This window comes from Loxodonta africana, unplaced genomic scaffold (genome assembly GCF_030014295.1).
Source record: "Loxodonta africana isolate mLoxAfr1 unplaced genomic scaffold, mLoxAfr1.hap2 scaffold_31, whole genome shotgun sequence".
Taxonomy (NCBI): domain Eukaryota; kingdom Metazoa; phylum Chordata; class Mammalia; order Proboscidea; family Elephantidae; genus Loxodonta; species Loxodonta africana.
Genome location: NW_026975029.1, coordinates 2,401,404 through 2,416,706, shown reverse-complemented (window position 1 = coordinate 2,416,706; position 15,303 = coordinate 2,401,404).

Sequence of the window (15,303 nt, the reverse complement as noted above, 5' to 3'; positions counted from 1 at the left end):
CACACTAGCTGACCCACTATCAGAACACCTGAGCTGATTCTATTCAAGCATAGTGAATGGACACATCGGCTCATATACTGGGTAACAGCTCAAACCAGCTGGTAACAGGAATAAGCAATTCAAAAGCTCCAACAATTAAGTTAGCTCATTCTAGTAGTCCATCTGGGTGCATTGAAACAAAACAAAAGAAAACAAGAAGATAAGACTCAGCAAGCAAATATAAAATAAATCATTACAATAACTCATAGATGGCTTGGAGACAGCAGTCGATATCAAATCACATAAAGAAGCAGACCATGATTGCTTCTACAAACCCCCAAATCAAAGAATCAAAATCTTTCCCAAATGAAGATACATTCCTGGAGTTGCCAGATATAGAATATAAGAAACGAATGTACAGAATGCTTCAAGACATCAAGGATGACCTCAGAAATGAAATAAGGCAATCTACAGAAAAAGTCAAGGAACACACAGATAAAGCAGTTGAAGAAATTGAAAAGATTATTCAAGAATGTAGTGAAAAATTAATAAGCTGCAAGAATACACAGAGAGACAGCATTCAGAAATCCCAAAGATTAACAATAAAATTACAGAATTGGACAACTCAATAGGAAGTCAGAGGAGAAGAATCGAGGAATTAGAATGGAGAATGGGAGAGTTGGAGGATAAGTCAATTGACACCAATGTAATTGAAGAAAAATCAGATAAAAGAATTAAAAAAAATGAAGAACCCCTAAGAATCATGTGGGACTCTATCAAGAAGAATAACTTGCATGTGACTGGAGTTCCAGAAAAGGGAGGAATAACAGAAAATACAGAGAGAATAGTTGAAGATCTGTTGGCAGAAAACTTCCCTGGCATTGTGAAAGATGAAAGGATATATATCCAAATGTTCATCGAACCCCATACAAGACAGATCCCAAAAGAAAATCACCAAAATATATTATCAAATGTGCCAAAACCAAAGATAAAGAGAAAATTTTAAAAGTAGCCAGGGATAAACAAAAAGTCACCTACAAAAGGGAATCAATAAGAATAAGTTCAGACTACTCGGCAGAAACCATGCAGGCAAGAAGGCAATGGGATGACATATATAGAGCTCTGAAGGAGAAAAACTGCCAGCCAAGAATCATATGCCCAGCAAAACTCTCTCTCAAATAGAAAGGTGAAATTAAGACATTTACAGATAAACACAAGCTTAGAGAAGTTGCAAAAACCAAACCAAAGCTATAAAAATTACTAAAGAAAATTATTTGGTCAGAAAATCAATAATATCAGATACCAACACAAGGTCACAAAACAGAACATCCTGATATCAACTCAGATAGGGAAATCACAAAAACAAAATAAGATTAATGAAAAAAAATGATCAAAACAGGGAATCATTGATGTCTTTATGTAAAAGATGACAATAATCAAAAAAGAGGGACTAAATACAGGAGGCATAGATCTTCCATACGGAGAGGAAACCAAGGCAATATAGGATGATACAAGTTAGGTTTTTACTTAGAGACATAGGGATAAATATTAAGGTAATCACAAAGAGGTCTAACAATTCCATACTTCAAAAAAAAAAAAACCAAGACAAACATAACGACTCAGCAAAAACAAATTCAACTGCTATGAAAATGAGGAACACACAATTTACAAAGAAAAACTTCTCAGCACAAAAAAAGGAAAGGGAAAAATGAAATTGTCAACAACACACAGAAAAAGGCATCAAAATGACAGCACTAAACTCACACTTATCTATAATTACGCTGAATGTAAATGGCTTAAGTGCAACAATAAAGAGACAGAGTGCCACACACTGGATAAAACAACATGATGCGTCTATATGCTGCCTACGAGAGACATGCCTTAGACTTAGAGACACAAATAAACTAAAACTCAAAGGATGGAAAAAATATATCAAGCAAACAACAATCAAAAAAGAGCAGGAGTGGCAATATCAATTCCTGACCAAATAGACTTTAAAGTTAAATCCACCACAAATGATAAAAAAGGACACTACGTAATGATTAAAGGGACAACTTACCAGGAAGATATAACCATATTAAATATTTATGTACCCAATGACAAGGCTGCAAGATATATAAAACAAACTCTAACAGAATTGACAAGTGAGATTAGACAACTCCACAATTATAGTAGGAGACTTCAAAACACCACATTCAGTGAAGGACAGGACATCCAGTAAGAAGCTGAACAAAAACACCGAAGATCTAATTGCCACAACCAACTAACTTGATCTCATAGACTTATACAGAACACTCCACCCAACAGCTGCAAAGTATATTTTTTTTCTAGTGCACGTGGAACATTCTCTAGAATAGACCACATATTAGGTCATAAAGCAAACCTGTACAGAATCCAGAACATTGAAATATTACAAAGCATCTTCTCAGACCATAAGGCCATAAAAGTAGAAATCAATAACAGAAAAACTAGGGAAAACAAATCAAATACTTGGAAACTGAACAATACCCTGCTCAAAAAAGACTGGGTTATACAATACATTAAGGAGGGACTAAAGAAATTCATAGGATGCAATGCGACTTAAAACACTTCCTATCAAAACCTTTTGGACACAGCTAAAGCAGTGGTCAGAGGTCAATTTATATCAATTAATGCACACATATAAAGAGAAGAAAGAGCCAAATCAAAGAACTGTCCCTACAACTTGAACAAATAGAAAGAGAGCAACAAAAGAAACCTTCAGGGACCAGAAGAAAACAAATAATAAAAATTAGAGCATAATTGAAAAACAACTGAAAGAGTTAACAAGCCCAAAAGCTACTTCTTTGAAAAAATCAACAAAATTGATAAACCATTGGCCAGGCTGACTAAAGAAACACAGGAAAGGAAATAAATAACCCAAAAAGGAAATGAGGTGGGCCATATCACAACAGACACAACTGAAATTAAAAGAATCACATCAGATTACTATGAAAAATTGTACTCTAACAAATCTGAAAATCTAGAAGAAATGGATGAATTCCTAGAAACACACTACCTACCTAAACTAACACAAACAGAAGTAGAACAACTAAATAAATGCATAACAAAAAAGAGTTGGCTTCACTGCAGAGTTCTACCAAACTTTCAGAGAAGACTTAACTCCACTACTACTAAAGGTATTTCAAAGCATAGAAAAGGATGGAATACTCCCTAATTTATTCTATGAAGCCAGCATATCCCTGATACCAAAACCAGCTAAAGACAACACAAAAAAGAAAATTACAGACCTATATCCTTCGTGAACATAGATGCAAAATCCTCAACAAAATTCTAGCCAATAGAATTCAACAACATATCTAAAAAATAATCCACCTCAACCAAGTGGGATTTATACCAGGTAAATAAGGATGGTTCAATATTAGAAAAACAATTAGTGTAATCCACCATATAAATAAAACAAAATACAAGAACCACTTTATTTTATGAATTGATGCAGAAAAGGCATTTGACAAAGTCCAGCACCCATTCTTGATACAAACTTTCAACAAAATAGAAATAGAAGGAAAACTCCTCAACATAATAAAGGGCATTTACACAAAACCAACAGCTAACATCATCCTTAATGGAGACATTCTAAAAACATCCCCCTTAAGAACGGGAACCAGACAAGGATGCCCCTTATCACCACTCTTATTCAACATTGTGCTGGAGGTCCTAGCCAGAGCAATTAGGCTAGATAAAGAAATGAAGGGCATCCAGATTGATAAGGAAGAAGTAAAAATATGTCTGTTTGCAGATGACATGATCTTATACACAGAAAACCCTAAAGAATCCTCAAGAAAACTACTGAAACTAATAGTTCAGCAAAGTATCAGGTTACAAGATAAACATACAAAAATTATTTGGCTTCCTCTACACCAACGGAAAGAAGATTGAAGAGGAAATCATCAAATCAATTCCATTCACAGTAGTCCCAAAGAAGATAAAATACTTAGGAATAAATCTAACCAGAAACGTAAAAGACCTATACAAAGAAAACTATGAGGTACTACTACAAGAAACCAAAAGGGACATACCTAAGACCTAAGTGGAAAAACATACCTTGCTCATGGATAGGAAGACTTAACGTTGTAAAAATGTCTATTCTACTAAAACCCATCTATATATGCAATGCAATTCTGATCCAAATTCCAGCAGCATTTTTGAATGAGATGGAGAAACAAATCACCAACTTCATATGGAAGGGAAAGAAACCCCGGATAAGTAAAGCATTGCTGGAAAAGAAGAACAAAGTGAGAGGCCTCACTCTTCCTGATTTTAGAACCTATTATACTACCACAGTAGATAAAAAAGACTGGTACAACAACAGACACATAGACCAATGGAACAGAATTGAGAATCCAGATATAAATCCATCCACATAAGAGCAGCTGATATTTGACAAAGGCCCAGTGTCAGTTAATTGGGGAAAAGACAGTCTTTTTAACAAATGATGCTGGCATAACTGGATATCAATGTGCAAAGAAATGAAACAGGACCCGTACCTCACATCATGCACAAAAACTAACTCCAAATGGATCAAAGACCTAATCATAAAGTCTAAAACGGTAAAGATCATGGAAGAAAAAATAGAGACAACGTTAGGAGCCCTAATACATGGCATAAACTGAATACAAAACATTACTAAAAATGCTGAAGAGAAACCAGATAACTGGGAGCTAATAATAATCAAACACCTATGCTCATCTAAAGACTTCACCAAAAGAGTAAAAAGACCATCTAGAGATTGGGAAAAAATTTTCAGCTATGACATCTCCGACCAGAACCTGATCTCTAAAGTCTACATGATTCTGCTAAGACTCAACCACAAAAAGACAACGCAATTAAAAATGGGAAAACAATATGAACAGACACTTCACTAAAGATGACATTCAGGCAGCTAACAGATACATGAGGAAGTGCTCTCGATCATTAGCCATTAGAGAAATGCAAATCAAAACTACAATAAGATTCCATCTCACTCCAACAAGGCTGGCATTAATCCAAAAACACAAAATAATAAATGTTGGAGAGGCTGTGGAGAGATTTCAACACTTATACACTGCTGGTGGGAATGTGAAATGGTACAACCACTTTGGAAATCTATTCAGCGCTTCCTCAAAAAGCTAGAAATAGAACTATCATAGGACCCAGGGATCCCACTCCTCGGAATATATCCTAGAGAAATAAGAGCCTTTACACTAACAGGTATATGCACACCCATGTTTATTGGAGCACTATTTACAATAGCAAAAAGATGGAAGCAACCAAGGTACCCATCAAAGGATGAATGGATAAATAAATTATGGTATATTCACACAATGGAATAGTACACATCGGTAAAGAACAGTGATGAATCTGTGAAACATTTCATAACATGGAGGAACCTGGAAGACATTACGCTGAGTGAAATCAGTCAGTTGCAAAAGGACAAATATTGTATAAGACCACTATTATAAGATTTTGAGAAATAGTTTAAACTGAGAAGAATGCATTGTTTTGTGGTTATGAGGGGGGGAGGGAGGGAGGGTAGGAGAGGGATATTTACTAATTAGATAGTAGATAAGAACTACTTTAGGTGAAGGGAAGGACAACAGTCAATACAGCAGAGGTCAGCACAACTGGACTAAACCAAAAGCAGTTTCCTGAATAAACTGAGTGCTTCAAAGGTTAGCGAAGCAGGGGCAGGGGTTTGGGGACCATGGTTTCAGGGGACATCTAAGTCCATTGGCATAATAAAATCCATTAAGAAAACATTCTGCATCTCACTTTGAAGAGTGGCTTCTGGGATCTTAAATGCTAGCAAGCAGCCATCTAAGATACATCAATGAGTCTCAACCCACCTGGATCAAAGGAGAATGAAGAACACCAAGGACACAAGGTAATTACAAGCCCAAGAGACAGAAAGGGCTACATGAACCAGAGACTACATTGTTCTGAGACCAGAAGATCTAGATGGTGCCTGGGCACAACCGATGACTGCCCTGACAGGGAACACAGTGGATGACCCCTGAGGGAGAGGGGAACAATGGGATGCAGACCCCAAATTCTCATAAAAAAGACCAGACTTTATGGTCTGACTGAGACTAGAAGGACCCTGGTGGTCATGGTCCCCAGGCCTTCTGTTGGCCCAGGACAGGAACCATTCCTGCAGCCAGCTCGTCGGACATGCATTGGACTGGACAATGGGCAGTAGAGGGATGCTGGTGAGGAGTGAGCTACTTGGATCAGGTGGACGCTTGAGACTATGTTGGCACCTCCTGACTGGAGGGGAGATGGGAGGGTAGAGGGGCTTAGAAGCTTGCGAAATGGACACGGAAAAAGAGAGTGGAAGGAGGGAGCAGACTGTCTCATTAGGGGGGAGAGTAATTGTGGGTATGTAGTAAGGTTTTTTTTAGCAAGGTGTATAGGAAACCCTGGTGGAGTAGTGGTTAAGTGCTACAGCTGCTAACCAAAAGGTCAGTGGGTTGAATCCACCTAGGTGCTCCTTGGAAGCTCTACGGAATCGACTCAATGGCAGTGGGTTTAGTTTTGGTAGCAAGGTGTATATAAGTTTTTATCAGAGAGACTGACTTGATTTGTAAACTTTCACTTAAAGCAAAATAAAAAATATATATTTATCATCAAATACAAAAAAAGAGGGGGGCAAAAAAAAAAATTTTTTTTTTTTTTACTGGACTGGTTCACACTTGAGGACTCCCTGAAATCACTGCTTTGAGATACTCTTCAAACTTTGAACTGAAACTAATCCCAGTAGCGAAATAACAGATTGGCTCACAAAATAATGAATACCTCTCATAAGTAACGTGCCGCTTTAAAAAAATCATCTATATGAGAGCAAATGGTAAACAATTACTTTAAAACAAAGATGAGAATGTAAGAGTCAGGGGAAGTAGATTATTGGAAGGTTGCAATTGCCTATCTAGGATACAACTATTGGTCTCTACTCCTCCAGAATAAAAGAAAGAAAGAAACCAAAGGCTCAAAGAAGAAACTAGTCTACAGGACAAATAGTCTACATGAGCCATGACCTCATCTACCTTGAAACCAAAAAAAAAAAAAACTAGATGGTGCCCGGCTACCACCTCCGACCATTCTTATCAGGGCCACAGTAGATGGACCCTGATAGTATGGGAGAAAAACGTGGAATAGAACCTCAAATTCATAAAAAACTAAACAAAAACCAGACTGGTTGAGAATGGAGGACTACTGTCCTGAGATACTCTTTAAACCTTGAGCTGAAACTAGACCTGAGGTTATCTTTTAGCTAAATAATAGATAAATAGGCTCCTAAAATAAAGAATACCAGCCATGACGACTGTGATCCTATAAAAAATCATCTTTATGGAAAATCTAGTTTCCCAGTGATGGCTCGGAGACAGCAGTCCATATCAAACCACATAAAGAAACAGACCATGACAGCTTCTCCAACCCCCCAAACAAAAGAATCAAAATCTTTCCCAAATGAAGATACAATCCTGGAATTATCAGATACAGAATATAAAAAACTAATTTACAAAATGCTTAAAGATATCACGAATGAAATTAGGATAAATGCAGAAAAAGCCAAGGAACACACTGATAAAACTGTTGAAGAACTCAAAAAGATTATTCAAGAACATAGTGGAAAAATTAACAAGTTGCAAGAATCCATAGAGAGACAGCATGTAGAAATCCAAAAGATTAACAATAAAATTACAGAATTTGACAACGCAATAGAAAGTCAGAGGAGCAGACTCGAGCAATTAGAATGTAGACTGGGACTTCTGGAGGACCAGGGAAACAACACCAACATAGCTGGAAAAAAATCAGATAAAAGAATTAAAAAAAATGAAGAAACCCTAAGAATCATGTGGGACTCTATCAAGAAGGATAACTTGCGAGTGATTGGAGTCCCAGAACAGGGAGGGGGGACAGAAAACACAGAGAAAATAGTTGAAGAACTCCTGACACAAAACTTCCCTGACATCATGAAAGAAGAAAGGATATCTATCCAAGATGCTCATCGAACCCCATTTAAGATTGATCCAAAAAGAAAAACACCAAGACATATCATCATCAAACTTGCCAAAACCAAAGACAAACAGAAAATTTTAAAAGCAGCCAGGGAGAAAAGAAAGGTTTCCTTCAAGGGAGAATCAATAAGAATAAGTTCAGACTACTCAGCAGAAACTATGCAGGCAAGAAGGGAATGGGACGACATATACAGAGCACTAAACGAGAAAAACTGCCAACCAAGGATCATATATCCAGCAAAACTCTCTCTGAAATATGAAGGAGAAATTAAGATATTTACAGATAAACACAAGTTTAGAGAATTTGCAAAAACTAAACCAAGACTGCAAGAAATGCTAAAGGAGATTGTTTGGCCTGATGACCAATAATATCAGGTACCAGCACAATACAAGGTCACAAAACAGAACGTCCTGATATCAACGCAACTCAAACAGAGAAAGCACAAAAACAAACAAATTAAGACTAATTCTAAAAAATAAATAAATAAACAAAATAATACACACAACAGGAAATCATGGAAATCAATAGCTAAACGATCAAAATAATCAAAAAGAGGGACTAAATATAGGAGGCATTGAACTGCCAGATGGAGAGTGATACAAGGCGAAATAGAAGGATACAAGTTAGGGTTTTACTTAGAAAAATAGGGGTAAATAAAAAGGTAACCACAAAAAGGAATATCAATTCCATAACTCAAGAAAAAAGCCAAGAAAAACGTAACGACTCAATAAACACAAAGTTAAACATTATGAAAATGAGGATCTCACAAGCTACTAAGAAAAACGTCTCAGCACAAAAAAGCATGTGGAAAAATGAAATGGCCAACAACACACATAAAAAGGCATCAAAATGACAGCACTAAAAACTTACTTATCTATAATTACGCTGAATGTAAATGGACTAAATGCACCAATAAAGAGACAGAGAGTCACGGACTGGATAAAAAAACACGATCCATCTATATGCTGCCTACAAGAGACACACCTTAGACTTAGAGACACAAACAAACTAAAACTCAAAGGATGGAAAAAAGTATATCAAGCAAACAATAAGCAAAAAAGAAGAGGAGTAGCAATATTAATTTCTGACAAAATAGACTTTAGACTTAAATCCACCACAAAGGATAAAGAAGGACACTATATAATGATAAAAGGGACAATTGATCAGGAAGACATAACCATATTAAATATTTACGCACCTAATGACAGGGCTGCAAGATACATAAATCAAATTTTAACAGAATTGAAAAGTGAGATAGACACCTCCACATATATAGTAGGAGACTTCAACACACCACTTTCGGAGAAGGACAGGACATCCAGTAAGAAGCTCAATAGAGACACGGAAGACCTACTTACAACAATCAACCAACTTGACCTCATTGACTTATACAGAACTCTCCACCCAACTGCTGCAAAATATACTTTTTTTTCTGGCGCACATGGAACATTCTCTAGAATAGACCACATATTAGGGCATAAAACAAATCTTTGCAGAATCCAAAACATCGAAATATTACAAAGCATCTTCTCAGACCACAAGGCAATGAAGCTAGAAATCAATAACAGAAAAACTAGGGAAAAGAAATCAAATACTTGGAAAATGAACAATACCCTCCTGAAAAAAGACTGGGTTATAGAAGACATCAAGGAGGGAATAAGGAAATTCTTAGAAAACAACGAGAATGAAAATACTTCCTATCAAAACCTCTGGGACACAGCAAAAGCAGTGCTCAGAGGCCAATTTATATCGATAAATGCACACATACAAAAAGAAGAAAGAGACAAAATCAGAGAACTGTCCCGACAACTTGAGCAAATAGAAAGTGAGCAACAAAAGAATCCATCAGGCACCCGAAGAAAACAAATAATAAAAATTAGAGCTGAACTAAATGAATTAGAGAACAGAAAAACAATTGAAAGAATTAACAAAGCCAAAAGCTGGTTCTTTGAAAAAATTAACAAAATTGATAAACCATTGGCTAGACTGACTAAAGAAAAACAGGAAAGGAAACAAATAACCCGAATAAGAAACGAGAAGGACCACATCACAACAGAACCAAATGAAATCAAAAGAATCATATCAGATTACTACATAAAATTGTACTCTAACAAATTTGAAAACCTAGAAGAAATGGATAAATTCTTGGAACAACACTACTTACCTAAACTAACACATACAGAAGTAGAACAACTAAATAGACCCATAACAAAAAAAGAGATTGAAATGGTAATCAAAAAACTCCCAACAAAAAAAAGTCCTGGCCCAGATGGCTTCACTGCAGAGTTCTACCAAACCTTCAGAGAAGACTTAACACCATTACTATTGAAGGTATTTCAAAGTATAGAAAAAGACGGAATACTACCCAACTCATTCTATGAAGCCACCATCTCCCTGATACCAAAACCAGGTAAAGACATTACAAAAAAAGAAAATTTTAGACCTATATCCCTCATGAACATAGATGCAAAAATCCTTAACAAAATTCTAGCCAATAGAATCCAACAACACATCAAAAAAATAATTCACCCTGATCAAGTGGGATTTATACCAGGTATGCAAGGCTGGTTTAATATCAGAAAAACCATTAATGTAATCCATCACATAAATAAAACAAAAGACAAAAACCACATGATCTTATCAATTGATGCAGAAAAGGCATTTGACAAAGTCCAACACCCATTTATGATAAAAACTCTCACCAAAATAGGAATTGAAGGAAAATTCCTCAACATAATAAAGGGCATATATGCAAAGCCAACAGCCAATATCACTCTAAATGGAGAGAACCTGAAAGCATTTCCCTTGAGAACGGGAACCAGACAAGGATGCCCTTTATCACCGCTCTTATTCAACATCGTTCTTGAAGTCCTAGCCAGGGCAATTAGGCTAGACAAAGAAATAAAGGGTATTCAGATTGGTAAGGAGGAAGTAAAGCTATCACTATTTGCAGATGACATGATCGTATACATGGAAAACCCTAAGAAATCCTCCAGAAAACTACTGAAACTAATAGAAGAGTTTGGAAGAGTCTCAGGATATAAAATAAACATACAAAAATCACTTGGATTCCTCTACACCAACAAAAAGAACACCGAAGAGGAAATAACCAAATCAATACCATTCACAGTAGCCCCCAAGAAGATAAAATACTTAGGAATAAATCTTACCAAGGAAGTAAAAGACCTATACAAAGAAAACTATAAAACTCTGCTACAAGAAATTCAAAAGGACACACTTAAATGGAAAAACATACCCTGCTCATGGATAGGAAGACTCAACATAGTAAAAATGTCTGTTCTACCAAAAGCCATTTATACATACAACGCACTTCCAATCCAAATACCAATGTCATACTTTAAGGGAATAGAGAAACAAATCACTAACTTCATATGGAAAGGAAAGAATCCCCGGATAAGCAAAACATTACTGAAAAAGAAGAAGAAAGTGGGAGGCCTCACCCTACCTGATTTCAGAACCTATTATATAGCTACAGTAGTCAAAACAGCCTGGTACTGGTACAACAACAGGCACATAGACCAATGGAACAGAATTGAGAATCCAGATATAAATCCATCCACGTATGAGCAGCTGATATTTGACAAAGGACCAGTGTCAGTCAATTGGGGAAATAATAGTCTTTTTAACAAATGGTGCTGGCATACCTGGATATCCATTTGCAAAAGAATGAAACAGGACCCATACCTCACACCATGCACAAAAACTAACTCCAAGTGGATCAAAGACCTAAACATAAAGACTAAAACGATAAAAATCTTGGAAGAAAAAATAGGATCTACCCTAGGAGCCCTAATACAGGGCATAAACAGAATACAAAACATTACCAAAAATGATGAAGAGAAACCCAATAACTGGGAGCTCCTAAAAATCAAACACCTATGCTCATCTAAAGACTTCACCAAAAGAGTAAAAAGACCACCTACAGACTGGGAAAGAATATTCAGCTATGACATCTCAGACCAGCGCCTGATCTCTAAAATCTACATGATTCTGTCAAAACTCAACCACAAAAAGACAAACAACCCAATCAAGAAGTGGGCAAAGGATATGAACACACATTTCACTAAAGAAGATATTCAGGCAGCCAACAGATACATGAGAAAATGCTCTCGATCATTAGTCATTAGAGAAATGCAAATTAAAACTACGATGAGATTCCATCTGACACCAACTAGACTGGCATTAATTCAAAAATCACAAAATAATAAATGTTGGAGAGGCTGCGGAGAGACTGGAACTCTCATACACTGCTGGTGGGATTGTAAAATGGTACAACCACTGTGGAAATCCATCTGGCGTTATCTTAAACAGTTAGAAATAGAACTACCATACAAACCAGAAATCCCACTCCTCGGAATATACCCTAAAAATACAAGACCCTTCACACAAACAGATATATGCACACCCATGTTTATTGCAGCTCTGTTTACAATAGCAAAAAGCTGGAAGCAACCAAGATGTCCATCAACGGACGAATGGGTAAATAAATTGTGGTATATTCACACAATGGAATACTACGCATCGATAAAGAACAGTGACGAATCTCTGAAACATTTCATAACATGGAGGAATCTGGAAGGCATTATGCTGAGCGAAATGAGTCAGTTGCAAAAGGACAAATATTGTATAAGACCACTATTATAAGATCTTGAGGAATAGAAAAAACGGAAAAGAACACATACTTTTGTGGTTACAAAGGGGGGAGGGAGGGAGGGAGGGAGGGAGAGGGCTTTTTATTGATCAATCTGTAGATGGGAACTGCTTTGGGTGAAGGGAAAGACAACACTCAAAACAAGGAAGGTCAGCCTAATTGGACAGGATTAAAAGTAAAGAGGTTTCCGAGATAAAATGAAAGCTTCAAAGGATAGCGAAGCAGGGGCTGGGGTCTGGGGAACTTGGTTTGAGAGGACTTCTAAATCAATGGGCAAAACAATTCTATTATGAAAACACTCTGCATCCCACTTTGAATTGTGGCACCTGGGGTCCTAAATGCCAACAAGCAGCCATCTAAAATACATTAATTGGTCTCAACCCACCGGGAGCAAAGGCAAAGGAAGAACACCAAGGTCACACGACAACTAAGAACCCAAGAGACAGAAAGGGCCACTTGAACCAGAGACCTACAATATCCTGAGACCAGAAGAACAAGTTGGTGCCCGGCCACAATCGATGTCTGCCCTGTCAGGGAGCACAAGAGACAACTCCTGAGGGAGCAGGAGACCAATGGGATACAGACCCCAAATTCTCATTAAAAGACCACACCTAATGGTATGATTGCGACTAGAGGAATCCCAGAGACAATGCTCCCCAGAACTTCTGATGGCACAGGACAGGAACCAACCCCGAAGACAAATCATCAGGCATGAAAAGGACTGGTCAGTGGGGGGGAGAGAGATACTGATGAAGAGCGAGCTAATTAAATCAGGTGGACACGGGAGAGTGTGTTGGCAACTCTTGACTGGAGGGGGGATGGGAAGATAGAGAGAGATGGAAGAAGGTAAAATTGGCACGAAACGAGAGACTGTAAGGGCTGACTCAATAGGGGGAGAGCAAGTGGGAGAAGGGAGTAAGATGTATGTAAACCTACATGTGACAGACTGATTGGAATGGTAAATGTTCACTTGAAGCTTAATAAAAATTTAAAAAAAAAAAAAAATCATCTTTATGGGACCAAATAGTCAACAATTACTTTAAAACCAAGGTAAGAATGCAAGGAGGCAGGGCAACTAGATTAATGAAAGTGGAACAACCATAACAGAAATATTGAGAATGTTCACGAATCATGAAGAATGTACCCAATGTCACTGAACAATCTGTGCAGAAATTGTTGAATGAGAACCTAAACTGCTATGTAAGCCTTCACTAGAAACATGTTATTATACTAAAAAGAGTATTTTCTAATTTCCTTTGTGATTTCTTCTTTGAACCAAGAATTATTTGGAAGTACACTGTTTAATTTTCTACTATTTGGAAAATTTATAGATATTTTATTGTTATTGGTTTCTAATTTCATAGCATTGTGGTCAGATAACATACTCTATGACGCCGATCCTCCTGAATGTATTGAAAGCTGTTTCAGGGCAGTGGCATAGTGGTTAAGGGATGCAGCTGCTAACCAAAAGGTCAGCAGTTTGAATTCACCAGTGGCTCCATGGAAACTTCATGGGGCAGTTCTACTGTCTGATGGAGTCACTATGAATCAGAATTGACTCAACAGTATAAGGTACTTAAGGTCCCCTGGTGGTACAATGGTTAAGCACTCGGCCGCTCACCAAAGGCTTAGAGGTTCAAATGCACCAGCCACTTTGTAGGAGAAAGATGTGGCAGCCTTCTTCCATAAGACTACAGCCTTGGAAACCCTATGAGGCACTTATACCCAGTACTAGGGTCGCTATGAGTCAAAACTGACTCAATAGCAATGGGTATCTAAAGTCCTCAGGTGGCACAAGTGGTTTGCTTTTGTCTATTAACCTAAAGGTTGGTGGTTCAAACCTACCCAGTGGCACCACAGAAGAAAGGCCTGGCAATCTGCTTCCATAAAGATTAGAGCCAAGAAAACCCTATGAAACAGTTCTACCGTAACACATGGGGTCACCATGAGTTAGAATTTGGGTTATACGGTCTAGTTTGATGAATGCTACATGTATACTTGCAAAGAATTAGACTCTGCAATGGTTAAGTGTATTATTTCTGTAAATGGCAATTAGGTTAATTTGGTTGATAATGCTATTCAAATCTTTTATATCCTTACTGATTTGTCTATGTGTTGTAACAATTAATAAGGAAGAGGTGTTACTATCTCTTTTTGTTTGACTTTCTGCAATTTGAATATGATATGCCTGGGTGCAGATTTTTTCATATATATCTTGCTTTGTCGCTATGAGTAGGAATCCGTCCGACAGCAACGGGGTTTGGTTTTGAATTTATCTTGCTTAGTGTTTTCTGGGCCTACTGGATTTGTAGTTTGGTGTCTGTCAACAATTTTGGAAAATTCTCAGTCCTTGCTGCTTCAAGTCTTTCTTCTGTTCCTTTCTCTCTTCTCCTCTTAGTATTCCCGTTATGCATATGTTACATGTTTTGTGATTGCCCCACAGTTCTTGGATAGTCCTTTTTTTTTTTCCTCCAATCTTTTTTTCTCTTTGACTTCCAGTTTGAGAAGCTGCTACTGAAATATCTTCAAGCTCACTGATTCTTCCCTCAGCTATTTCCAGTCTACTAGTAGGGGCATCAAATGCCTTATTCATTTCTGTTGCAAATTTTGATTTC